This window comes from Tursiops truncatus, unplaced genomic scaffold (genome assembly GCF_011762595.2).
Source record: "Tursiops truncatus isolate mTurTru1 unplaced genomic scaffold, mTurTru1.mat.Y mat_scaffold_614_arrow_ctg1, whole genome shotgun sequence".
Classification (NCBI taxonomy): Eukaryota; Metazoa; Chordata; class Mammalia; order Artiodactyla; family Delphinidae; genus Tursiops; species Tursiops truncatus.
Window position 1 is genome coordinate 16,770 of NW_022983358.1, and position 27,412 is coordinate 44,181.

The 27,412-nt window shown below is 48.2% G+C and overlaps 2 pseudogenes; both read right to left on the reverse strand.

The window, feature by feature from the left end:
• Positions 1 to 8,422, reverse strand: LOC117310922 (leukocyte elastase inhibitor-like; annotated as a pseudogene).
• An 8,319-nt stretch (positions 8,423 to 16,741) lies between these two features.
• On the reverse strand, positions 16,742 to 25,314 carry LOC117310926 (leukocyte elastase inhibitor-like; annotated as a pseudogene).
• Positions 25,315 to 27,412: the final 2,098 nt, after the last annotated feature.

Below are 27,412 nucleotides of genomic sequence, written 5' to 3' on the forward strand. Positions count from 1 at the left end.
AGATCATACTGGGGCAAGTTTCTTTTATTTATTTATTTATTTTCATTTTTACGTCCCCAGCATCTGGGCCAAAGTCAACATTCAAAGTGTTCGTTAAATTAAGCTTTAAAAAAGGAGGGATTGGGCTTCCCTGGTGGCGCAGTTGTTGAGAGTCCATCTGCCGATACAGGGGACACAGGTTTGTGCCCCGGTCCGGGAGGATCCCACATGCCGGGGAGCGGCTGGGCCCATGAGCCATGGCCGCTGAGCCTGCGTGTCCGGAGTCTGTGCTCCGCAACGGGAGAGGCCACAACAGCGAGAGGCCCGCGTACCGCAGAAAAAAAAAACAAAGAAGAACAGATACCCATGCCAAGTTAATGGGTGTAACCAGCCAACAGGACTGAGCTTACAAAGGAGATTAAAGATTCATTTTTGGATAGTAGTTATACTGGTAAAGATCTATGAAAATGGTCACCATTGAAAGGGCAGGTAAAATGCTCCAAGCCTGACCTTGTATTTCTAGTCTCTATGGGGAGGAAAGTCTGCCGAGGAACAGGATGCTAGTGGAGGGATTGTGCCGAATGAAGAAAATGAACGGGTGGTCGGCGGTGAAATACTCCTCTGTCGACTGGAAGGCCGTTCCGAATATGACGACCGAGGTGGCAGCCGCCGCCTCTGTGCCCTCCTCGTTCACCTCCACGAAGGACTTGTGGACCACCTTCGATACAGAGAGGTCCTCCGGCTCCTGATATGCCGGACAGGTCAGCCTTGCCACTGAAGAGATCCTGCATACCCAGGGAGGCAGCAGAGTGCTGAGCTCGTAGCTCTCCTCCAGCTTAAACCTGGGCAGCTGGACATTGACCTCAAGGAGATGCAGATTCTCGGGTCTGGTCCACTCACGCAGCTTTTCCAAAGTCAGCTGTTGCTCAATCTGGATTCGGAATGGGCAAAAACAAGAGCTGAAATCATTTTATAGAAGGAAGTTAATGAAGCATTGTTGGAATGAACGGGCTCCCTAGCTTCCTTCACGTTTTGTACCAACACAGATTCCATTTGGAGCATTTCATTTCTTTCTGGCTATTGGTGATAATGAACAGAGCTGCGTTCCCAGCCACCAAGGGCCCATCCACCCAGGACTCACCAGGCCCCTGCCACATGGGTCACGGGCCGTCCTGGCTAAAATTGCCCTAATTGGTCGCGTGATGCAAGAGGGTGCTTTAAAGCTTTCTTCCATTATTTCATTCTGTTTATTCTGAACCCCAGTGATCACTGTGTTTATCTGGGAACCTCACACAGCGGAAGTTATCTCTGATAGATGTAGCCCATTGGTAAACACAGAAATGGCCCTAGTTCCTCATCTAAAATGGGATAACAGTAGCACATACTTGGAGCGCTGTAAGTGCTGAATGAGTCACCCTACACAAGTGCTGTGTAAGGTCAGCTACTGTCATTACTATTATCACTGCTACTGCACTGGAACAGACGCACATTCCACTTTTCTACTGGTGCTGGTCATTCCAGACTTTCTTTTTGATAATCAGGAACGGACAAGTATGCAAATACAATTGAAAGAAGGAACACAGTGGTTTTAACTTATGCTCTAGAGCTGCAAATGGCTAATATTAAACGCCATCCAACAGCAAGTTTGGTCAGGGATGGGGGAGGGGAAAAGCACACAACAGGCCAGAGACACTGAAGCAAAACCTCACTCTTCACAGTTTTGCCTCTTCCTGGCCCTGGCAAGAGATACGATTCGCTTTGAATTACAATAAGAGAAACCGCAGACAAAGTTCAGGTTGGCAGCGGGCTTATCTCTCAGACTAACGGGCCACGTGGATCTTTTCCTGTCATGTAGCAGTTGGACATTTAATGCACAACCTACGTGAACTGGGGTGACAATGACCAGATTTTACAGCACATGGCGAAACTATAATGGTCGAGGGTTTTTAATTTTAAAAAACTGTTTTAATGAAACAGTCCCCATTTATGGCACGGGCCTCCAAAGCTCATCTAAGGGAGTCTCCACGAGCTGCCCCTGGCCAGCGTTCCACTCGGTCTGTACCTTAGATGTTCCCCGCCACGTTGTGCACCGATAGTAGCTGAACATTTAAATGTGGGCCTTCCATAAAAAGGAACGAAACTGAGTTATCTGTAATGAGGTGCATGGACCTAGAGTCTGTCATACAGAGTGAAGTAAGTCAGAGAGAGAAAAACAGATACCGTATGCTAAGGCATATGTATGGAATCTAAAAAAGCGGTACTGATGAACCTAGGGGCAGGCCAGGAATAAAGACGCAGACCTACTAGAGAAGGGACTTGAGGACTCGGGGAGGGGGAAGGGTAAGCTGGGATGAAGTGAGAGAGTGGCATTGGTAGCGTGGCATATACGCTACCGAACGTAAACTAGATAGCAAGTGGGAAGCAGCTGCATAGCACGGGGAGATCAGCTCGGTGCTTTGTGACCACGTAGAGGGGTGGGATAGGGAGGGTGAGAGGGAGACGCAAGAGGGAGGAGATATGGGGATATATGTATACGTATAGCTGATTCACTTTGTTATACAGCAGCAACTAACACAACAATGTGAAGCAATTATACTGCAATAAAGATATTAAAAAACGTACAATAAAAAAATAAATAAAATAAAATTATATGCACAGGAAAAAAGAAGTTCTCATCACAAGAAAAAAAATTATAACTGTGTGGTGATGGATGGTAACTAGACTTATTATGGTAACCCTTTCTCATCATATGCAGTTATAGAATCATTATGTTGTACTCCTGAAACTAACATAATGTTACATGTCATTATACCTCAATAATAAAAGTCCCTATAAACATAAATAAATAAATGTGGAGCTTCGCACTGGCACACGTGGATGGGCTACTTTACAAAGGAGTGACGGGAAACTGGGAAGGAACACCGGGTCACCTCACTAAACAAAGAACAAGCACCTACGCCCGACACACACACACACACACACACACACACACACACACAGGGTCCGCGCATCACTCGGGGTGGGGAGGCGCACCTTCCTCAGCCCCGTGGACTCGTCCAGGATGTCATCCGGCAGCAGGATGACCATGCTGAGGTCCTTTCCCTCGTAGGGCAGTTCCAGCACCTGGCACTTAAGGTCCTTGATGTGGCCAAGCCGAAACCTCTTCTTCTGATACATCATTTTCACTAGTTTTGTGTCTTTCTGAACAATTAAAACACAGATCACTAACACTGTTGTCAGCGTGGCTTTAGAGCACACAGTCTTCTAGAAGGTCACCTGCCCTCACCTTATTCAGTCTGAAAGCTGCATCTTCTGTGGCCTCCATCATGAATTTCTCCTGCCAGTTTCCCTTGAAATAGATGGCATTCACCAGCACCAGCTTAGTCATGCTATCAACCCCACCTGAGGCCAACAGCTCTGGAATTTTCCCTAAAAAGACAAAGTTAGCTTTTTAAAAATCCACCTATCAGAATTCCACATTTGAACTGACCTTTGCTTAGCAATGAAATGCCACTCAAATTCTTCCTTCTATTTAATTTCCTTAACATGGTACTAAGTCAGCCAAGCCCCCGGGGTGCTTCTACTTTAAATAAACCAGCTCGAGGGGCAGATCAGGGGGACACAATCTGCCCCCAAAGGGCCGATGCTTCAAAACAAGTCAATTGTTTAAAGGCTAAAACCAGGAAAACTCTTCTTTCTGGAACGTGGGATAAGTAGTGGCCTCATTTTGTGACTGGCCATTCTTTTTCAGGAAAAGAACAATTTCTTAACCAAAATGTTTGTCACTAATAAATAGCTCCCTTTTTCAAATCTTCCAAGTTAGATGCCTGACTCTCACAGGAAAGCTTTTAACAAATATCCAAAAGGTAGGACAGTTCCTCCCCTGAAACACAGGCCCCACTCATGACGTGGCATGGCCGTGACAGTCCCTGATGGAAGGAACACAGGTGTCCTGTGGGTGCCTCAACCGTTCCGTGACTACGACAGTAACACAAACCAGAAAGAGAGCCTGAGGAGACGCAGCCCCACCTCCCGACCCTGGTTTCTTAGACAAGATGTTGGCGAAAAGTATTTATGACCACAGTAGCTTGTAAATACTGATTCACAAGATTTTCATCTCTTTCAGTCTTCGTTCAATGTTAGTTTTCATTTTAAAATGTAGTTTGGGGAACTTATGGGTAGAAAACATTTAGCATCTTCAGTTAAATCATGTTTACATTTCCACTTTGAGGAATTCCTACATTTGAAAGCTCTCTGGGGACATCCCCCAGTGGTGCAGTGGTTAAGAATCCACCTGCCAATGCAGGGGACTAAGGGTTCGAGCCCTGGTCCGGAAAGATCCCACATGCCACGGAGCAACTAAGCCCGTGCGCCACAACTACTGAGCTCGCCCGCCTAGAGCCCGTGCTCTGCAACAAGAGAAGCCACTGCAATGAGAAGCCCACGCACCGCAACGAAGAGTAGCCCCCACTCACCTCAAGTAGAGAAAGCCTGCGCGCAGCAACGAAGACCCAACGCAGCCAAAAATAAATATATAAAATAAACAAATTTATTTAAAACGGAAGGAAGGAAGGAAAGAAAGAAAAAAGAAAGGAAGGAAGGAAGGAAAGAAGGAAGAAAGAAGAAAGGAAGGCCTGGCCCTGTCTGGCCCTGGGCAGTTGGGCAGTGCAAGGTGGACCCCAGGGTCAGGCTGAGGGGCTAGGGAAGGGGAGAGGGAGTCACCTGCGAGGGGCAGGCGGGTGGACGAAAGGAAGCATCAGTGTGTACGATCAGGGCTGCCCTCACTCACCTTCCGTCTGCCCTTTGACCCACTCGTTTATGGTCTTCCTTGCGTCTTCGGCGGCCTGCAGAAAATCCACACTGGCCAGTTCAGCACCGTACATTTTCTGAGTTGAAGCTAAGAACTCCTGTTTAAGGAAAAAAAAAAGGAAATGTGAGTAACTCCTACTCCATACAGAAATGGTTTTGTAAAATCCTGAAAAGCAACAGAAATTGTCCCAAAAGGCATATTTCATTGTAACAAAAAAAATTCTAACCCTTCTACATTTTTTACTATAGTGAAAAACACACAGCATTCAACTGACGACCTTAAGCACTTTTAAGTGTACAGTTGAGTGGTTTCAGTGTTGTATAAAATTTACCAACTCCTGGGGACTTCCCTGGCGCTCCCGTGGTTAAGACTCTGTGCTTCCACTGCAGGGGGCAGGGGTTCAATCCCTGGTCAGGGAACTAAGATCCCACATGCCACGCGGCACAGCCCAAATAAAATAAAACAAAATTTACCAATTCTTTTCTACCCCTTGACTAACATTTTCATAAACAAGCAAATACTGATTGTACTTGAAAGTGAATCATGGAATTCACTCTTGCTTTAGCAAAACAGCCAGGGTCAATCTTTTCACTGTGGAGACTAGAAAATGAAATCACATCCATTTCCGGGAAAACTGTCTGTCGTGTTTTCATTCTGGATGATTTTGCTGAATGTTTATAAAACTTAAAGCTGACTTCTGTGACTTGATTTTGTTGGAAAAGAGTCTGCATTGTCTAGTGAGTTTTGGAACACGAAGAGCAAAGTACTTACAGGGAGGAAATCATAGCTTTTCTCTCCATATAACCTGTTAGCAAGTTTCAGAATGTAGGGAGCTCCATGTTTGTTGATATCAGCATTCAAACTCTGAAATCCCGAATGAATCTCCTCAACCTCTTTGAAATAGAGAGCCTAAAAGAAAGAACACATTATTTCTATAACCATTTCTTTTGAAATTATAAGCTGGTTCCTTGGCATTTGCTTCCATCAAATCAAATTAATATTACTAATTATTGATGATCCCCAGCCATCTTCATATTCCATTTTTCATTGGAGAACAAGTAATAGAAAATCCAAAATGTATGTCTTGGTGAAACATAATAAGGACATTGGAAACTGTTTTCCCATCACTTTTTTGGTATAATTAGAGTTCCACAAATAGGAGTGCTTAACAAGCTAAATATTTACACAAGTCTGCTTTTTTCCCCAAAATCAGAAGTGGTAAGTTCATATGTATATTCTATACAAATATAATTTTACTGAAAGTTCTCAGAAATAAACAGTAAAGATAAGAAGCATCAGCTATGTAAGAACACAGAGATGGTACAGATTGAGAGGTTTTTATTTCTTTTCCTTGCAGTACTGGCATCAGTAACTCACTTACTTAAAAATAATTTCCTTAAACTTAACATGGGGCAAAGTTGAATTCCCATACATCAGTTACATCTAGAGGCCCCTTATGGTTTTATGAGGCCTGGGCTGGTTCCTTGCTTTTAAGGCACGAGGAAGAACCGCCACCGTGTACAAAGGCCACTTACTCACTGAGATGTGGAATGTGCGTGGGGGTGCTGTGACGGATCTCTTACTGGAAACGGGGGTAAAAACTTAAGACTGTTCTTTTCTGAGCTTATAAAGTACCTGGAAAGCCTCAAAACACAAGCTCAGCTTACCTTGCAGGGGACGACTAACAATGACTAGTACCGGGGTTCTTTTTAAACCGGATTTTTAAAAACTTTCAAACGCTTTTGTATCTGCAGTGATGAAAAAGGTTGGTTTTTCCTAAAGTACAGAAATAGAAGCTTTGCAGCTGGAACAGGCCCATAAACGTGAATCCGGGCTGGACCTTCCCTGGCTCTAAGTGCAGCGCAATCTGTGACCCGTGTGTTAGAAAGACCTTCACTTTCACCCCTCTTTTCAAGGAAAGCCAGAGCTCCCCACTCAGCATAAAGCACGCCCCGCACACAGGTGCCCTCCACACCCACCAAGGACAGGCAGGACCCTCAGCATCCCCGCCCCCTCTCCCTGCAGGGTCCTACTGCTCACAGGGGAACGGGGATCACAGCCCACCAGGGCACACCTGGTGCCAGGCCCAGGGGTAGGAACACGGACTCACAGGCTCTCGTGTCCCCTTGACTTCTCGACTAGGTGTCATTATGCTCAAAAGTACCAAGACACAGCCGACATTACGGGAGTCGCTGAGCATCACAGGCAAAGCAGAAACTGGACAGTCCTGGGCGGGGGAGGGCGTGGCTTACAGGAAAGCCCTGGAGACTCCTTGCGGGAACGGAAGCAGCACAGGGCAGGGTGTTGTCCCCTTTCTTCCTGCTCCGTCCTCAGTCCCACTAAAAGCAGAGCCTGGCACATCGCAGGTGCTCAGTAAAGACTGGGTCATGAATGACAGCCTGCATCCCAGTGGATTTTTCCTGGGGCTTTTTCTGAAAGTCTGACTTCATGAAGTATAATGTATAATATAACACACAATGCTGAACACCGAAATACAGTTTTGTACAAACGCGCTGCAAGAGCTCAAAGGCACAACTTTCTGGTACGGTCTGTGCGGTAGGCACCAGCTGGGAGAGCTAGTTTCTGCTCACCTTGGACATCTGCGCCGCGGTATTGCCTCTGGTCCCCAGAAAGACCATGGCCAGCGCTGATGAAATGCTGAAGGGGGAGATGAAGATGTTGCCGGCAGGATCGCTCTTGTTCAGGGCGCGGAACAGGTCCAAGGCGAAGCGGGTGTTTGCCGCGCTCAACTGCTCCATGGTGAGGCTGCAACACAGAGCAGAGCCCTGAGCTGCCCCCTGCCACACCAGCCAATCGGCAACGCCACTTCCCCATCTCCTCCTCAACTCACGCCAGCCACCTTGAAATACCCTGCAACGAACTTGTACTTTCTCTCTCCCTCTCTGTCTCTCTCTGTCTCTCTCTCGCGGAGGGCAAGAACACTCCATGTGCACTACTGTGGGAGCTTGGGGCGACTGGCCAAGGATTCAGCAGTGACACGGGATCAGGACTCCGTGTCCTAAAGGGCCCTGGCCGTGCAGACAGGTGCATCTGGGCCCTTCCCTACCACACGTGGGAGCGCACACTTCCCACCCTCCGTTCAAGTCTCTGATTCATTTGAGCCATGAATCCACTGCCCACTTTTACCTGAAAAAGAATGTTTCTATTAGAAAGTCATAGCTACCTGCTACTCATTAAAGCAAATTCCCGCAAAAGAGACAGAAGTATCCTCGTTTTTGAGATTCACTTGCTGGTGTTTAGAGAGGTCCCCAGTCTCACAGCTGGTGAAGGATCTGAGAGTGGGAAGCCAACACAGGCCCCGGGGTCAGGTAGGGCAGCCCGACAAGGAGAAGGTGACAAGTATCCTCTGTCACTCCCGCGGGCACGGAGGGGCTGCAGGTGAAGCACCTGGCCTTGCGCTCAGCTCAGCCAAGCACTCTCCCCACCTGACCTCGACTCTCAGCCCACATACAATCGAGCAAGAGGAACAGTCGTGCTGGCTGCCCAGCGTGTAAGTGCTAAGTTGAATTATTACTGTTGCTGCTGATAAATAATCTCTAGGATCGCACTGGCCTCCCTTCCCTGCCTCCAGCCGCAGAAAGGAGAAGCCGCTCCGCCGGGGCTGCCTGGAAACCCTCACAGAGAGAGAAACATTCAGGACTCCGGCTTCGGCTTCCGCTTCCGCCTTCAGGCCCCAGGGAACGACCTCCGTCTGCCGCAGGCCGCCCGGTTTGGTCTCCCGGGACGCAGCGCCGGGGACTCCGGGTGGGGCGCAGGGCAGGTGGCGGTAACCACCGGACTCAGGGACCCCGCGAGGCGCACGGCGGGGCGGGGTGCCCACCGGACGCGGGGACCCCGCGGGGCGCACGACGGGGCGCGGTGACCACCGGACGCGGGCACCCCGCGGAGCGCACGGCGGCGCGGGGTGACCACCGGACGCGGGACCCCGAGGGGTGCTCGCGGATCGGAGCCTCTCCCGCCCGGCCCAGATCGCTACCCGGCCTTACCCGCTGCTGGGCTGTCTGGGCGAGGTGCGTGGTCTGGGCAGAGCGCAGAGCGCGGCCCTTATAGGCAGAAGGGAGTGTCCCCGGAAGGCGGGGCGGCGCTGGTGGGCGGGGCACAGGGCGGGCCAGCGCGGCTCCAGGCAGCGCGCTCCTGGGGGTCCAGCACCTCTCTGAGTTCCAGGCAAACTCAGCTCTCCGGAAAGGACCTGATGGGCTATTTCCTACTAAGGTGTGAATGACTGAGATGACAAGGTGCCGGCTCTTAGAGGGCAAACCAGCCTCTTTGGAATCTTATCCAAACACTCCAAACTCCGGCTTACTGGGGGCTGAGGGTGTGTGTGTGAGGAGGGGCCTCTAGGGTGAGATAGAATCAGTTCCAAACAGCATCCTTGATGTCTCTGTCCCTCAGGAAGCCATGAGTCCAGCCCCAAGACTCCCCTGCCAAGTGATGAGCCCAGCAGGCTGGGTCAACGCACATACCGAGGCACACCATGAGATCGCCCATCCGTGCGAATAAAGTATCTCTCACCCATTATATTAAAATGTAAACTGACCAGTTTTTCCCCTATACGTAATGTTAAAGTAGAATGACTATCGATGAAGAAGAAAAGCAGTAGCTGTTTCTGTGAGGTCTTTTCTTCCCCCCTTTAAATGCCTGCATATGGAATGTCATCAAAATTGATAGTACTTGAGGGTATGTAATAATTCTGCATTCTTGAAACTTCTCCCGTGCTTTTTGCAAATCTCAGCATGGAAAGCGGACAAGGGAAAAATCCTATTTTTAAATTAGTATGGCTAATACAATGTAAATGGATTTGTAGATCTTTTTGACTCTGAGAATTTGTTTATAAGGGCCAGAGAAGACCCAGTAATGAGAGATAAAAATACTCTCTATAGTTTTTTTAAACTATATCTTAATAACTAAGATTGTAGAGTGCTTCAGAGCTGATTGGAATAAAGAAACCAACATTTATTGAAAGCCAGTCATAGTTAAGTTGAGTGGTTTGATAAAACCGCTAACGTCTCCACCATGTCTCAGAGAGCTAGAGACCCCTCATCAGCTTCTAGCAAGAGGTCTCCGTGAGGAAGCCGAGAGAAAAGAGGCTGCGCTGTAAAATTAAAATCCCAGACACGTAAACCAAGGAAACACGGGTTCTGAATTTTCTTTTTTGCTCCTGACATTTTGTATTTGTACTCACCTGGAGTTAGTAACCTGAGTCAAATATGAAATGAAACCACTTCCTAAGTCAACACATGTACTGTATAAGGTTCGGACAGAAGGGACTTTATCCACCAATCGCCCATCAATCCGCGTGCTGTGCAAGGTCGAGGCAGAGTAACCACTCTGTGCACTCTTGCAGCTTCAGAGTGTAAACGGCCCCTGACCGAGGTCACACAGAGATTCTCGGACATGCAGGATGGCACGGCCCGTGTGGGCAATGTTGGGCATATCTGCTCAGCTCGAAGGTGTGGTACCCTGGCTAGATCAGCGATTTCGTCGCCTGGGACAAACCCAACCGAATGAATGCACGTGAGGGCGGGCACCCAGAGACATGCGCGAGCATGTTCATCACAGCGGGATTTGAGTCAGGTCCAAGCAGAAGAATGGAGAAATCATACAGCAGAACAGCGTACAACAGCAGAAATGAACAAACCGCGGCAACGCACAGCAACTTGGCTGCATCTCCAAGCGCACCGTGAAAGGAAATCGCGCACAGCGGCGGTGTGAGTTACAGAGTTCAGAAGCGCAGAAGCAGCCCGTGGGGTTAGAGGTCAGGAGAGAAGGGGACCCTTGAGAGGAAGGCGGATTGCGCTGACTACATTGTCCTTGATGCTTGGCATCTGGGGCCTTGATCCTGGAGAGACTGCGGGCCCAGGGCCGGCGGGTTCCCAGAGATGGGGAACGACTCCGCTGCAAGCGCACCTTGACACACAAACCAAGCAGCTCAGTGCCCTCACTCTCAATTCTCCCCTTCATCAAAGTCCCACCGGCCCTAACCCACCCCAGCACCAGGCAGCTAGAGCCCACCCGCGCAGCCGGAGCCCAAACTATGCAGTCCACCCCCAAGCTTACCTAGTGCACCTGCCGTGTCCTGCCTGTTCCTTCCTGCAAGAGCCCAAATAAAGGCCCCGGTAAAGGCCCCACCACCTGTGGCCTCTCCTCCTCTGCTTGCTGGCCCACGTGGGTGCTTCCCAGGTCCCACGCAATGTGGCGTGTCATCGTGTGCCTCCTGTCGCTGGAGATCTGTGCCTATAAACCTCCTTCATGACACTCACGTCCACGTCAGCTGCCTTGGGAGGCCGGATTAGAGCAAATCCCCAGTTCATTCTTAACACAAGGGCTGTGAGTGGGAGTGGCTTGGGCAGAGGAGGGCTTCTGGGAGGCTGCCTACCTGCCATGTCTTGACGGGTGGTCACGCAGGGGTATGGATTTGGGGATAATGCACTGACTTGTACACATAACTTGTGTGCTTTGCTGCGTGTATGTTATACTTTAACAGAAATCAGTACAAAGTAGCAAGAAAACACACTGAACATTGGTAATCATTTCCTGTCTTTCCCCTCCCACCCCTACCCTCCAACCAGGATTAGTCAGCTTGAAGCTGGTCGGGGCCCTCTGCCACCCAGCATCTCCACTCCCCTAACTGTGCTGGGTGTGCCCGAGGGATTCAGAGGACCTACTGAGCCCCTGCCCTTCCTGTTCTCCTACACCCAGCCACACTCAAACCCCCAAGTCCAAGTAAGAAGCGTCCTGTCTACTCTCTCATGTGGGAACACGTCAGTCCTTGGTTCAAGGCGCCCAATGGCAAAGGTGGTGCCGAATAAATTTTTCAAAGATCCACAGGTAGGTTCGTAGAATCCATGGCAAGGAGAAAACGCCAGACCGGCACCAACAGATGTTTGAGAACTAATCGTCCTTCTGTTACTGACCTCAAGGGTAATTGTATTGTGGTTAGGGAACATGATCTCTATATTACTTCAATGGTGAGAAGTGTTTTGACACTTGCTTAATGACCCAGTATATGGTCAATTTGTGTAAATACCCCTTGTGTTCAGATACATCCTAAATCCATTACGGGCAGTGTTCTCTATATGACCATTGGCATGAGTGCACTAATCACTTTATCCAACTCTGTACTTAGATTCACTACTCATGTTTAGCAAGATAATGACTAAGTACCAGTATTTCTAGCAACAAACAGAAAATGAAATTAAAAGAAAAGTACCACTTAAAATAGCATCAAAAAAAATCAAGTACCTGGAAATATAGCTAATAAAATATATGCAAAACCTCTATACAAAAAAAAATTTAACATTATTAACAGAAATGTTTAAAAAACTAACGGAATGAATGTATCACGTTCATTGAGTGGACTCAATATTGTAATGATAGTCGTTTTTTCGCTGACTGATTTTTTAAATCAATCCCAATCCCAATAAATATTCCATAGAAAGGGTGTGCGTTTCTGTGTGTGTATGCACTTGCGTGTGTGTGAAGCTAGGCAGGCTGAAACAGATCTTTGCAGGTACTGACATTTGACGTATGACAGGTGACAAGGCATCAGTGGGGAGATGATAGAATATTTTAAAAAGGTAGCAGCAATTGAATATATGAAAAAAATTAAAGAAAGAAAGATGAGGAGAGAGAGAGAAGGAAGCAGGGAGGGAGGGAGGGAAGGAGGGATGGAGGGAGGAAAGAAAGAAAGAGAGAAAGAAAGAAAGAAAGAAAGAAAGAAAGAAAGACAGAAAAAAAGGAAGAAAGAAAGAAAGAAAAAGAAAGGAAGGAAGGAAGGAAGAAAGAGGGAAAGGAAGAAAGGAAGGAAAATATTCCTTACCTCACACTATACCAAAAAATCAATGCCAAGGGTATTTAAGATCTATGAAAGCAATATGAAAAATAAAATGAAATAAATTTTAGAAGAAAATGTAGGAGAATTTTCCATGAGTTTGGGGTAGGGAAGAAGTTTTTAAAGAAGAAAAAGAAAGCATTTACTATAAAGGGAGTGACTAATAAATCTACTACTTTAAAAATAATCATTTCTCTTTATTCCCAAGACAACATTAAGACAGTTAAAAAGACAAGCCACACAACCGAAAGACAATTGAAAGGCATACAATGGACAGACGGTTATCGTGTTTGTGTATAACTTTTACAAAGCACATTAAAAGCACATTAAAAAAACCGAAGCAAACAATTTGAATAAACACTTTAAAAGAGGAAATCGAAATGGCTTATACATGCATAAAAAGGTGTTAAATACAAACTTACAAGCTTAAAACATAATGAGATCTCTCCCACTCACATTGCCAAAAACTGAAAATTCTGCAATTCAAAGTGTTGCCAAGAACGTAGACCCACTGGGCTTCTCTCACTCCTGGGGGGATTACAAACTGGGAAAACTACTTTGCAAAATAGGTTGGTGATCATTATTCAAGTTCAGTTGTTTAAGAATGTCGACCCAGCAACCTTCTCCTAGAGAAGCGTATTCCCATTTTACATCCTGACATCTATAGGAATGCTGGAGGTACCTTTCTCGGTGAGCCCCAAAAATCAGCGACAGCAGAATGGGGACATAAATCGTGATATATCCACCCAATGGAATACTATATAGTAACGAACATGGACACGTTGTTGCTGCATTCACAGCATGGATGAAGCTACAAATCATAAGTTGAGCAAGAGAAGCCGGATTCAGAAGACGACGTTTCAACATTAGTTCATTTATGGAAATCTCAAAATCAGGCTGAAGCAAACTGTACTGCTTAGGAATAGAGCAGAAGGGTAAAACCACAGAGGAAAGCAAGGAAATTTTCGCAAAGTTAGAAGAGTTGTAACCTGTGGGGGAGACAAGAGGAAGGGGCTGTGACCAGGGGGAGTCACATGGAGCAGAGGCAGCTTCCTGTGCACGGCAGACTTGCTGTCTTGACCTGGGTCCCACGGTGCATGCTTTATAATTAACTGTTCAATTCACCTTATGACCTGTGCACTGTATTTCACAATAAAGCAAAAGAAGTGATGTCAAGGCATCTGCCAGATTAACATAGCTCAAAATGCCTGGTAAGTTGTTGTAATTATAGTTGCAAAGTCAAGTTGAGAAGTCCTTGAAGAGGCTCCTAGTGCAGGAACTGTGGGCAGACGTACATCCCAAGGACGGGAGGGAGCGAGGAGCCTCCCATTGCCCGGGTCCAGCTCGATGGTCAACCAGTGGTCACGTCCTCTCCACGACCTCCTGTGACATACAGGAGGCTGGTCCCCGGCCGGAATGCTGTGTGGCAGATGCAGCCATGACAACAGCGTGCAGGAATCGGGGCGAAGGCTGGTCCTTAAGGGGCTGGGCCAGCCCTGGCAGGGTGGCCTGAAGACGTGAGGACAGACCCTGTCCCCTGAGTGTCCCCCAGGGTTGGGAGTGCTGTGCAGTAGCAGCTGGAATTTTACAGTCCTCTTGATTTTGTTCAGAAGTTTCTAGTCGGATAAAACAGGTTACAGGGGAGACAAGCTTGCCACGCACTTGTTGCATTCAGTGATGGTACAGACTAATGAATTTAGCATTCTTATAAGAGTATGAAGACCTAGACTCGTCTTGAAGAACTGCCAGCCTTGAGTCCGGGTCGTCTGAAACACCAGGTCACCATGTGAAAAGCTGAGCACGCCTGGCTGTGCTCCCAGAGCAAAATAGACTTCTAGAAAAGGAACTGGAAAAAAGCAAAAATCAGATGCTCAAAACAAGGTGAATTAACGAAAGAAGGAGCTATAAGGACAGAGTCGTTCAAGGTGAATCTGATTCTAAATAGGACACACGTGAGAGTGAGCACACCCACCCCGTCCCTCGTCAGCGGACCAGTCTAGGGCCACAAGGAGAGCGTCACCCCGAGAACACACAGCGTGCACCCCTTTCTTCCAACCTGAAGTCCTAGAGGCACCACCTCTTCACCCCCTCCCCTCAGGGGAATATATGGATGCCACCAACACTGCTTCCCTCCAAGTCCTCCTGGCCGGCTCGCCCTACAAGCATAAGCGGAGTGTCGGTCTCTAAGGGGTTTCCTCATGACCGAATTCTTCGTCCTGCTCACACAGCCTGAAAGTGGACGTGAGCTCCTCTCAGACTTGTCCCCACCTTCAAATTGCTGATTATTGGACACCCAGAACATCCACAAAAATCTTGATTTTTTTTCCTCTCTTCAAAAGTAATTTTGAATTCGCTTGTTTTCCGATTCAGTTTAAGAAATTAAATAAGTGAATTGTTATACTTTTGATCAACTTGAAGCTTGGTGGGGTTGAGGTCTCACAGTGGTGTTTTGTAAGTATGTTCAATGGGATTATTATGAGCACATTATCTCCATGTTGGAGTGCACTCTAGATAACAAGCTCTTATTTTAGAGATTCAGTCTCTAAACATAAACAAAATTTATGATAGTCCATGAGCATGGAAACATTTTAAACTTAAACAGTAATTTTTGTATACCAGGTGCTGTATTTACTATAGTTAAAAGAGAAATGTGGGTGCTTCCCTGGTGGTGCAGTGGTTAATAATCCGCCTGGCAATGCAGGAGACACAGGTTCGAGCCCTGGTCTGGGGAGATCCCACATGCCGCGGAGCAACTAACCCCATGGGCCACAACTACTGAGCCCACGCGCCTACAGCACGTGCTCCGCAACAAGGGAAGCCACCGCAATCGGAAACCAGCGCACCTACCTTGATCCCCACAGGATTGGAAGGGACACCATTCAGCCCGTAACAGGATCGCAATGTCTCAAGACAGTTCCTGCACAGGTAGGCATAGCCTTGTCTTGCTAACTTAAAAAGCTGTTCCCCAATATACTTTCTATCAAACTGCTTGAACTGCTTTCCTTTGAAGTATATAGCATTACTGAGGACCCGTTTTGTCAATAAATCAACTGACTTGGCAGGCAATACCTCTACATTTTGTCTTTTTTTAAAAAAGAAAGAGAATAGGTCTAAGTAATATTAAACCACACAAGCTGGGATAATACACAGAGGAACACACCATGAGCTGAGGGCCACCTTCTCAAACTGTGTTACGGTCGCTATGCCTGGAAGCCAAGTTAACATACGTGGGCCGCTGCCATGAAGCCCTGATCCCTGCGTTTTCACAGCGTGCTTGAAAGTATTGACAAGTTGGAGTTTGGGCCGTTGTCTCTGCAAGAGGCAAATTGTAATCCTTTGAAAAAGAAGTTAGGGATGAACAGAAGAACCACATTAAATAGTTCATGAAATAGAGAAATGTCTATAAAATAAACGGGCAGGTTGGGACGGTGAGAGAGTCCCTGCACCTGGCTTTAGGAAGAAAGCTTTTCGGGACAGAATGATGAGAACTGTGCCACGGCAGGTGTAGAGGAATACAGCGGGATTGGGAGGAAAAGGCACTCGTGTGGGACTGGGGTGGCAGTGAGGACCCTCGTGGAAGGCAGGGTGTCTGGGCTGAGACTCACCGGGACCTATCCTGTCCCAGGCATTGCCCTCAGGGCTAGAGATGCATAGAGGTAGTTAATCCTCCCTAAAGGACCCGTGGGAGGTGGGTCCTACCTTGATCTCCACAGGACACAGAGTAAGGAGGGTTCTCACAGCCCCTACGGAAGGAGTGTCAGAAGCAGGAGTCATTGCCACTCGTAATGTCAGATCATACTGGGGCAAGTTTCTTTATTTATTTATTTATTTTCATTTTTACGTCCCCAGCATCTGGGCCAAAGTCAACATTCAAAGTGTTCGTTAAATTAAGCTTTAAAAAAGGAGGGATTGGGCTTCCCTGGTGGCGCAGTTGTTGAGAGTCCATCTGCCGATACAGGGGACACAGGTTTGTGCCCCGGTCCGGGAGGATCCCACATGCCGGGGAGCGGCTGGGCCCATGAGCCATGGCCGCTGAGCCTGCGTGTCCGGAGTCTGTGCTCCGCAACGGGAGAGGCCACAACAGCGAGAGGCCCGCGTACCGCAGAAAAAAAAAACAAAGAAGAACAGATACCCATGCCAAGTTAATGGGTGTAACCAGCCAACAGGACTGAGCTTACAAAGGAGATTAAAGATTCATTTTTGGATAGTAGTTATACTGGTAAAGATCTATGAAAATGGTCACCATTGAAAGGGCAGGTAAAATGCTCCAAGCCTGACCTTGTATTTCTAGTCTCTATGGGGAGGAAAGTCTGCCGAGGAACAGGATGCTAGTGGAGGGATTGTGCCGAATGAAGAAAATGAACGGGTGGTCGGCGGTGAAATACTCCTCTGTCAACTGGAAGGCCGTTCCGATTATGGGGACCGAGGTGGCAGCCGCCGCCTCTGTGCCCTCCTCGTTCACCTCCACGAAGGACTTGTGGACCACCTTCGATACAGAGAGGTCTCCGGCTCCTGATATGCCGGACAGGTCAGCCTTGCCACTGAAGAGATCCTGCATACCCAGGGAGGCCAGCAGAGTGCTGAGCTCGTAGCTCTCCTCCAGCTTAAACCTGGGCAGCTGGACATTGACCTCAAGGAGATGCAGATTCTCGGGTCTGGTCCACTCACGCAGCTTTTCCAAAGTCAGCTGTTGCTCAATCTGGATTCGGAATGGGCAAAAACAAGAGCTGAAATCATTTTATAGAAGGAAGTTAATGAAGCATTGTTGGAATGAACGGGCTCCCTAGCTTCCTTCACGTTTTGTACCAACACAGATTCCATTTGGAGCATTTCATTTCTTTCTGGCTATTGGTGATAATGAACAGAGCTGCGTTCCCAGCCACCAAGGGCCCATCCACCCAGGACTCACCAGGCCCCTGCCACATGGGTCACGGGCCGTCCTGGCTAAAATTGCCCTAATTGGTCGCGTGATGCAAGAGGGTGCTTTAAAGCTTTCTTCCATTATTTCATTCTGTTTATTCTGAACCCCAGTGATCACTGTGTTTATCTGGGAAACCTCACACAGCGGAAGTTATCTCTGATAGATGTAGCCCATTGGTAAACACAGAAATGGCCCTAGTTCCTCATCTAAAATGGGATAACAGTAGCACATACTTGGAGCGCTGTAAGTGCTGAATGAGTCACCCTACACAAGTGCTGTGTAAGGTCAGCTACTGTCATTACTATTATCACTGCTACTGCACTGGAACAGACGCACATTCCACTTTTCTACTGGTGCTGGTCATTCCAGACTTTCTTTTTGATAATCAGGAACGGACAAGTATGCAAATACAATTGAAAGAAGGAACACAGTGGTTTTAACTTATGCTCTAGAGCTGCAAATGGCTAATATTAAACGCATCCAACAGCAAGTTTGGTCAGGGATGGGGGAGGGGAAAAGCACACAACAGGCCAGAGACACTGAAGCAAAACCTCACTCTTCACAGTTTTGCCTCTTCCTGGCCCTGGCAAGAGATACGATTCGCTTTGAATTACAATAAGAGAAACCGCAGACAAAGTTCAGGTTAGGCAGCGGGCTTATCTCTCAGACTAACGGGCCACGTGGATCTTTTCCTGTCATGTAGCAGTTGGACATTTAATGCACAACCTACGTGAACTGGGGTGACAATGACCAGATTTTACAGCACATGGCGAAACTATAATGGTCGAGGGTTTTTAATTTTAAAAAACTGTTTTAATGAAACAGTCCCCATTTATGGCACGGGCCTCCAAAGCTCATCTAAGGGAGTCTCCACGAGCTGCCCCTGGCCAGCGTTCCACTCGGTCTGTACCTTAGATGTTCCCGCCACGTTGTGCACCGATAGTAGCTGAACATTTAAATGTGGGCCTTCCATAAAAAGGAACGAAACTGAGTTATCTGTAATGAGGTGCATGGACCTAGAGTCTGTCATACAGAGTGAAGTAAGTCAGAGAGAGAAAAACAGATACCGTATGCTAAGGCATATGTATGGAATCTAAAAAAGCGGTACTGATGAACCTAGGGGCAGGCCAGGAATAAAGACGCAGACCTACTAGAGAAGGGACTTGAGGACTCGGGGAGGGGGAAGGGTAAGCTGGGATGAAGTGAGAGAGTGGCATTGGTAGCGTGGCATATACGCTACCGAACGTAAACTAGATAGCAAGTGGGAAGCAGCTGCATAGCACGGGGAGATCAGCTCGGTGCTTTGTGACCACGTAGAGGGGTGGGATAGGGAGGGTGAGAGGGAGACGCAAGAGGGAGGAGATATGGGGATATATGTATACGTATAGCTGATTCACTTTGTTATACAGCAGCAACTAACACAACAATGTGAAGCAATTATACTGCAATAAAGATATTAAAAAACGTACAATAAAAAAATAAATAAAATAAAATTATATGCACAGGAAAAAAGAAGTTCTCATCACAAGAAAAAAAATTATAACTGTGTGGTGATGGATGGTAACTAGACTTATTATGGTAACCCTTTCTCATCATATGCAGTTATAGAATCATTATGTTGTACTCCTGAAACTAACATAATGTTACATGTCATTATACCTCAATAATAAAAGTCCCTATAAACATAAATAAATAAATGTGGAGCTTCGCACTGGCACACGTGGATGGGCTACTTTACAAAGGAGTGACGGGAAACTGGGAAGGAACACCGGGTCACCTCACTAAACAAAGAACAAGCACCTACGCCCGACACACACACACACACACACACACACACACACACACAGGGTCCGCGCATCACTCGGGGTGGGGAGGCGCACCTTCCTCAGCCCCGTGGACTCGTCCAGGATGTCATCCGGCAGCAGGATGACCATGCTGAGGTCCTTTCCCTCGTAGGGCAGTTCCAGCACCTGGCACTTAAGGTCCTTGATGTGGCCAAGCCGAAACCTCTTCTTCTGATACATCATTTTCACTAGTTTTTGTGTCTTTCTGAACAATTAAAACACAGATCACTAACACTGTTGTCAGCGTGGCTTTAGAGCACACAGTCTTCTAGAAGGTCACCTGCCCTCACCTTATTCAGTCTGAAAGCTGCATCTTCTGTGGCCTCCACCATGAATTTCTCCTGCCAGTTTCCTTTGAAATAGATGGCATTCACCAGCACCAGCTTAGTCATGCTATCAACCCCACCTGAGGCCAACAGCTCTGGAATTTTCCCTAAAAAGACAAAGTTAGCTTTTAAAAATCCACCTATCAGAATTCCACATTTGAACTGACCTTTGCTTAGCAATGAAATGCCACTCAAATTCTTCCTTCTATTTAATTTCCTTTAACATGGTACTAAGTCAGCCAAGCCCCCGGGGTGCTTCTACTTTAAATAAACCAGCTCGAGGGGCAGATCAGGGGGACACAATCTGCCCCCAAAGGGCCGATGCTTCAAAACAAGTCAATTGTTTAAAGGCTAAAACCAGGAAAACTCTTCTTTTCTGGAACGTGGGATAAGTAGTGGCCTCATTTTGTGACTGGCCATTCTTTTTCAGGAAAAAGAACAATTTCTTAACCAAAATGTTTTGTCACTAATAAATAGCTCCCTTCTTCAAATCTTCCAAGTTAGATGCCTGACTCTCACAGGAAAGCTTTTAACAAATATCCAAAAGGTAGGACAGTTCCTCCCCTGAAACACAGGCCCCACTCATGACGTGGCATGGCCGTGACAGTCCCTGATGGAAGGAACACAGGTGTCCTGTGGGTGCCTCAACCGTTCCGTGACTACGACAGTAACACAAACCAGAAAGAGAGCCTGAGGAGACGCAGCCCCACCTCCCGACCCTGGTGTCTTAGACAAGATGTTGGCGAAAAGTATTTATGACCACAGTAGCTTGTAAATACTGATTCACAAGATTTTCATCTCTTTCAGTCTTCGTTCAATGTTAGTTTTCATTTTAAAATGTAGTTTGGGGAACTTATGGGTAGAAAACATTTAGCATCTTCAGTTAAATCATGTTTACATTTCCACTTTGAGGAATTCCTACATTTGAAAGCTCTCTGGGGACATCCCCCCGTGGTGCAGTGGTTAAGAATCCGCCTGCCAATGCAGGGGACTAAGTGTTCGAGCCCTGGTCCGGAAAGATCCCACATGCCACGGAGCAACTAAGCCCGTGCGCCACAACTACTGAGCTCGCCCGCCTAGAGCCCGTGCTCTGCAACAAGAGAAGCCACCGCAATGAGAAGCCCACGCACCGCAACGAAGAGTAGCCCCCACTCACCTCAAGTAGAGAAAGCCTGCGCGCAGCAACGAAGACCCAACGCAGCCAAAAATAAATATATAAAATAAACAAATTTATTTAAAACGGAAGGAAGGAAGGAAAGAAAGAAAAAAGAAAGGAAGGAAGGAAGGAAAGAAGGAAGAAAGAAGAAAGGAAGGCCTGGCCCTGTCTGGCCCTGGGCAGTTGGGCAGTGCAAGGTGGACCCCAGGGTCAGGCTGAGGGGCTAGGGAAGGGGAGAGGGAGTCACCTGCGAGGGGCAGGCGGGTGGACGAAAGGAAGCATCAGTGTGTACGACCAGGGCTGCCCTCACTCACCTTCCGTCTGCCCTTTGACCCACTCGTTTATGGTCTTCCTTGCGTCTTCGGCGGCCTGCAGAAAATCCACACTGGCCAGTTCAGCACCGTACATTTTCTGAGTTGAAGCTAAGAACTCCTGTTTAAGGAAAAAAAAAAGGAAATGTGAGTAACTCCTACTCCATACAGAAATGGTTTTGTAAAATCCTGAAAAGCAACAGAAATTGTCCCAAAAGGCATATTTCATTGTAACAAAAAAAATTCTAACCCTTCTACATTTTTACTATAGTGAAAAACACACAGCATTCAACTGACGACCTTAAGCACTTTTAAGTGTACAGTTGAGTGGTTTCAGTGTTGTATAAAATTTACCAACTCCTGGGGACTTCCCTGGCGCTCCCGTGGTTAAGACTCTGTGCTTCCACTGCAGGGGGCAGGGGTTCAATCCCTGGTCAGGGAACTAAGATCCCACATGCCACGCGGCACAGCCCAAATAAAATAAAACAAAATTTACCAATTCTTTTCTACCCCTTGACTAACATTTTCATAAACAAGCAAATACTGATTGTACTTGAAAGTGAATCATGGAATTCACTCTTGCTTTAGCAAAACAGCCAGAGTCAGTCTTTTCACTGTGGAGACTAGAAAATGAAATCACATCCATTTCCGGGAAAACTGTCTGTCGTGTTTTCATTCTGGATGATTTTGCTGAATGTTTATAAAACTTAAAGCTGACTTCTGTGACTTGATTTTGTTGGAAAAGAGTCTGCATTGTCTAGTGAGTTTTGGAACACGAAGAGCAAAGTACTTACAGGGAGGAAATCATAGCTTTTCTCTCCATATAACCTGTTAGCAAGTTTCAGAATGTAGGGAGCTCCATGTTTGTTGATATCAGCATTCAAACTCTGAAATCCCGAATGAATCTCCTCAACCTCTTTGAAATAGAGAGCCTAAAAGAAAGAACACATTATTTCTATAACCATTTCTTTTGAAATTATAAGCTGGTTCCTTGGCATTTGCTTCCATCAAATCAAATTAATATTACTAATTATTGATGATCCCCAGCCATCTTCATATTCCATTTTTCATTGGAGAACAAGTAATAGAAAATCCAAAATGTATCGCTTGGTGAAACATAATAAGGACATTGGACACTGTTTTCCCATCCCTTTTTTGGTATAATTAGAGTTCCACAAATAGGAGTGGTTAACAAGCTAAATATTTACACAAGTCTGCTTTTTTCCCCAAAATCAGAAGTGGTAAGTTCATATGTATATTCTATACAAATATAATTTTACTGAAAGTTCTCAGAAATAAACAGTAAAGGTAAGAAGCATCAGCTATGTAAGAACACAGAGATGGTACAGACTGAGAGGTTTTTATTTCTTTTCCTTGCAGTACTGGCATCAGTAACTCACTTACTTAAAAATAATTTCCTTAAACTTAACATGGGGCAAAGTTGAATTCCCATACATCAGTTACATCTAGAGTCCCCTTATGGTTTTATGAGGCCTGGGCTGGTTCCTTGCTTTTAAGGCACAAGGAAGAACCGCCACCGTGTACAAAGGCCACTTACTCACTGAGATGTGGAATGTGCGTGGGGGTGCTGTGACGGATCTCTTTACTGGAAACGGGGGTAAAAACTTAAGACTGTTCTTTACTGAGCTTATAAAGTACCTGGAAAGCCTCAAAACACAAGCTCAGATTACCTTGCAGGGGACGACTAACAATGACTAGTACCGGGGTTCTTTTTAAACCGGATTTTTAAAAACTTTCAAACGCTTTTGTATCTGCAGTGATGAAAAAGGTTGGTTTTTCCTAAAGTACAGAAATAGAAGCTTTGCAGCTGGAACAGGCCCATAAACGTGAATCCGGGCTGGACCTTCCCTGGCTCTAAGTGCAGCGCAATCTGTGACCCGTGTGTTAGAAAGACCTTCACTTTCACCCCTCTTTTCAAGGAAAGCCAGAGCTCCCCACTCAGCATAAAGCACGCCCCGCACACAGGTGCCCTCCACACCCACCAAGGACAGGAAGGACCCTCAGCATCCCCGCCCCCTCTCCCTGCAGGGCCCTACTGCTCACAGGGGAACGGGGGTGACAGCCTGGCCCCCTGCCAGGCCCAGGGGTAGGAACACGGACTCACAAGCTCTCGTGTCCCCTTGACTTCTCGACTAGGTGTCATTATGCTCAAAAGCATCAAGACACAGCTGACATTATGGGAGTCGCTGAGCATCACAGGCAAAGCGGAAACTGGACAGTCCTGGGCGGGGGAGGGCGTGGCTTACAGGAAAGCCCTGCAGACTCCTTGCGGGGAACGGAAGCAGCACACGGCAGGGGGTTGTCGGCTTTCTTCCTGCTCCGTCCTCAGTCCCACTAAAAGCAGAGCCTGGCACATCGCAGGTGCTCAGTAAAGACTGGGTCATGAATGACAGCCTGCATCCCAGTGGATTTTTCCTGGGGCTTTTTCTGAAAGTCTGACTTCATGAAGTATAATGTATAATATAACACACAATGCTGAACACCGAAATACAGTTTTGTACAAACGCGCTGCAAGAGCTCAAAGGCACAACTTTCTGGTACGGTCTGTGCGGTAGGCACCAGCTGGGAGAGCTAGTTTCTGCTCACCTTGGACATCTGCGCCGCGGTATTGCCTCTGGTCCCCAGAAAGACCATGGCCAGCGCTGATGAAATGCTGAAGGGGGAGATGAAGATGTTGCCGGCAGGATCGCTCTTGTTCAGGGCGCCGAACAGGTCCAAGGCGAAGCGGGTGTTTGCCGCGCTCAACTGCTCCATGGTGAGGCTGCAACACAGAGCAGAGCCCTGAGCTGCCCCCTGCCACACCAGCCAATCGACAACGCCACTTCCCCATCTCCTCCTCAACTCACGCCAGCCACCTTGAAATACCCTGCAACGAACTTGTACTTTCTCTCTCCCTCTCTGTCTCTCTCTGTCTCTCTCTCGCGGAGGGCAAGAAACACTCCATGTGCACTACTGTGGGAGCTTGGGGCGACTGGCCAAGGCTTCAGCAGTGACATGGGATCAGGACTCCGTGTCCTAAAGGGCCCTGGCCGTGCAGACAGGTGCATCTGGGCCCCTTCCCTACCACACGTGGGAGCGCACACTTCCCACCCTCCGTTCAAGTCTCTGATTCATTTGAGCCATGAATCCACTGCCCACTTTTACCTGAAAAAGAATGTTTCTATTAGAAGTCATAGCTACCTGCTACTCATTAAAGCAAATTCCCGCAAAAGAGACAGAAGTATCCTCGTTTTTGAGGTTCACTTGCTGGTGTTTAGAGAGGTCCCCAGTCTCACAGCTGGTGAAGGATCTGAGAGTGGGAAGCCAACACAGGCCCCGGGGTCAGGTAGGGCAGCCCGACAAGGAGAAGGTGACAAGTATCCTCTGTCACTCCCGCGGGCACGGAGGGGCTGCAGGTGAAGCACCTGGCCTTGCGCTCAGCTCAGCCAAGCACTCTCCCCACCTGACCTCGACTCTCAGCCCACATACAATCGAGCAAGAGGAACAGTCGTGCTGGCTGCCCAGCGTGTAAGTGCTAAGTTGAATTATTACTGTTGCTGCTGATAAATAATCTCTAGGATCGCACTGGCCTCCCTTCCCTGCCTCCAGCCGCAGAAAGGAGAAGCCGCTCCGCGGGGCTGCCTGGAAAACCCTCACAGAGAGAGAAACATTCAGGACTCCGGCTTCGGCTTCCGCTTCCGCCTTCAGGCCCCAGGGAACGACCTCCGTCTGCCGCAGGCCGCCCGGTTTGGTCTCCCGGGACGCAGCGCCGGGGACTCCGGGTGGGGCGCAGGGCAGGTGGCGGTAACCAGCGGACTCAGGGACCCCGCGAGGCGCACGGCGGGGCGGGGTGCCCATCGGACGCGGGGACCCCGCGGGGCGCACGACGGGGCGCGGTGACCACCGGACGCGGGCACCCCGCGGAGCGCACGGCGGCGCGGGGTGACCACCGGACGCGGGACCCCGAGGGGTGCTCGCGGATCGGAGCCTCTCCCGCCCGGCCCAGATCGCTACCCGGCCTTACCCGCTGCTGGGCTGTCTGGGCGAGGTGCGTGGTCTGGGCAGAGCGCAGAGCGCGGCCCTTATAGGCAGAAGGGAGTGTCCCCGGAAGGCGGGGCGGCGCTGGTGGGCGGGGCACAGGGCGGGCCAGCGCGGCTCCAGGCAGCGCGCTCCTGGGGGCCCAGCACCTCTCTGAGCTCCAGGCAAACTCAGCTCTCCGGAAAGGACCTGATGGGCTATTTCCTACTAAGGTGTGAATGACTGAGATGACAAGGTGCCGGCTCTTAGAGGGCAAACCAGCCTCTTTGGAATCTTATCCAAACACTCCAAACTCTGGCTTACTGGGGGCTGAGGGGTGTGGGGGGGGGGAGGGGCCTCTAGGGTGAGATAAAACAAAATCAGTTCCAAACAGCATCCTTGATGTCTCTGTCCCTCAGGAAGCCATGAGTCCAGCCCCAAGACTCCCCTGGCAAGTGATGAGCCCAGCAGGCTGGGTCAACGCACATACCGAGGCACACCATGAGATCGCCCATCCGTGCGAATAAAGTATCTCTCACCCATTATACTAAAATGTAAACTGACCACTTTTTCCCCTATACGTAATGTTAAAGTAGAATGACTATGGATGAAGAAGAAAAGCAGTAGCTGTTTCTGTGAGGTCTTTTCTTCCCCCCTTTAAATGCCTGCATATGGAATGTCATCAAAATTGATAGTACTTGAGGGTATGTAATAATTCTGCATTCTTGAAACTTCTCCCGTGCTTTTTTGCAAATCTCAACATGAAAAGGGGACAAGGGAAAAATCCTATTTTTAAATTAGTATGGCTAATACAATGTAAATGGGTTTGTAGATCTTTTTGACTCTGAGAATTTGTTTATAAGGGCCAGAGAAGACCCAGTAATGAGAGATAAAAATACTCTCTATAGTTTTTTTAAACTATATCTTAATAACTAAGATTGTAGAGTGCTTCAGAGCTGATTGGAATAAAGAAACCAACATTTATTGAAAGCCAGTCATAGTTGAGTGGTTGATAAAACCGCTAACGTCTCCACCATGTCTCAGAGAGCTAGAGACCCTTCATCAGCTTCTAGCAAGAGGGCTGTGTGAGGAAGCCGAGAGAAAGAGGCTGCGCTGTAAAGCTGTTAAATTAAAATCCCAGACACGTAAACCAAGGAAACACGGGTTCTGAATTTTCTTTTTTGCTCCTGACATTTGTATTTGTACTCACCTGGAGTTAGTAACCTGAGTCAAATATGAAATGAAACCACTTCCTAAGTCAATACATGTACTGTATAAGGTTCGGACAGAAGGGACTTTATCCACCAATCGCCCATCAATCCGCGTGCTGTGCAAGGTCGAGGCAGAGTAACCACTCTGTGCACTCTTGCGGCTTCAGAGTGTAAACGGCCCCTGATCGAGGTCACACAGAGATTCTCGGACATGCAGGATGGCACGGCCCGTGTGGGCAATGTTGGGCGTATCTGCTCAGCTCGAAGGTGTGGTACCCTGGCTAGATCAGCGATTTCGTCGCCTGGGACAAACCCAACCGAATGAATGCACGTGAGGGCGGGCACCCAGAGACATGCGCGAGCATGTTCATCACAGCGGGATTTGAGTCAGGTCCAAGCAGAAGAATGGAGAAATCATACAGCAGAACAGCGTACAACAGCAGAAATGAACAAAACCGCGGCAACGCACAGCAACTTGGCTGCATCTCCAAGCGCACCGTGAAAGGAAAACGCGCACGCAGCGGTGTGAGTTACACAGAGTTCAGAAGCGCAGAACCAGCCCGTGGGGTTAGAGGTCAGGAGAGAAGGGCACCCTTGGGAGGAAGGCGGATTGCGCTGACTACATTGTCCTTGATGCTTGGCATCTGGGGCCTTGATCCTGGAGAGACTGCGGGCCCAGGGCCGGCGGGTTCCCAGAGATGGGGAACGACTCCGCTGCAAGCGCACCTTGACACACAAACCAAGCAGCTCAGTGCCCTCACTCTCAATTCCCCCCTTCATCAAAGTCCCACCGGCCCTAACCCACCCCAGCACCAGGCAGCTAGAGCCCACCCGCGCAGCCCGAGCCCAAACTATGCAGTCCAGCCCCAAGCTTACCTAGTGCACCTGCCGTGTCCTGCCTGTTCCTCCCTGCAAGAGCCGAAATAAGGCCCGGTAAAGGCCCCACCACCTCTGCCCTCTCCTCCTCTGCTTGCTGGCCCACCTG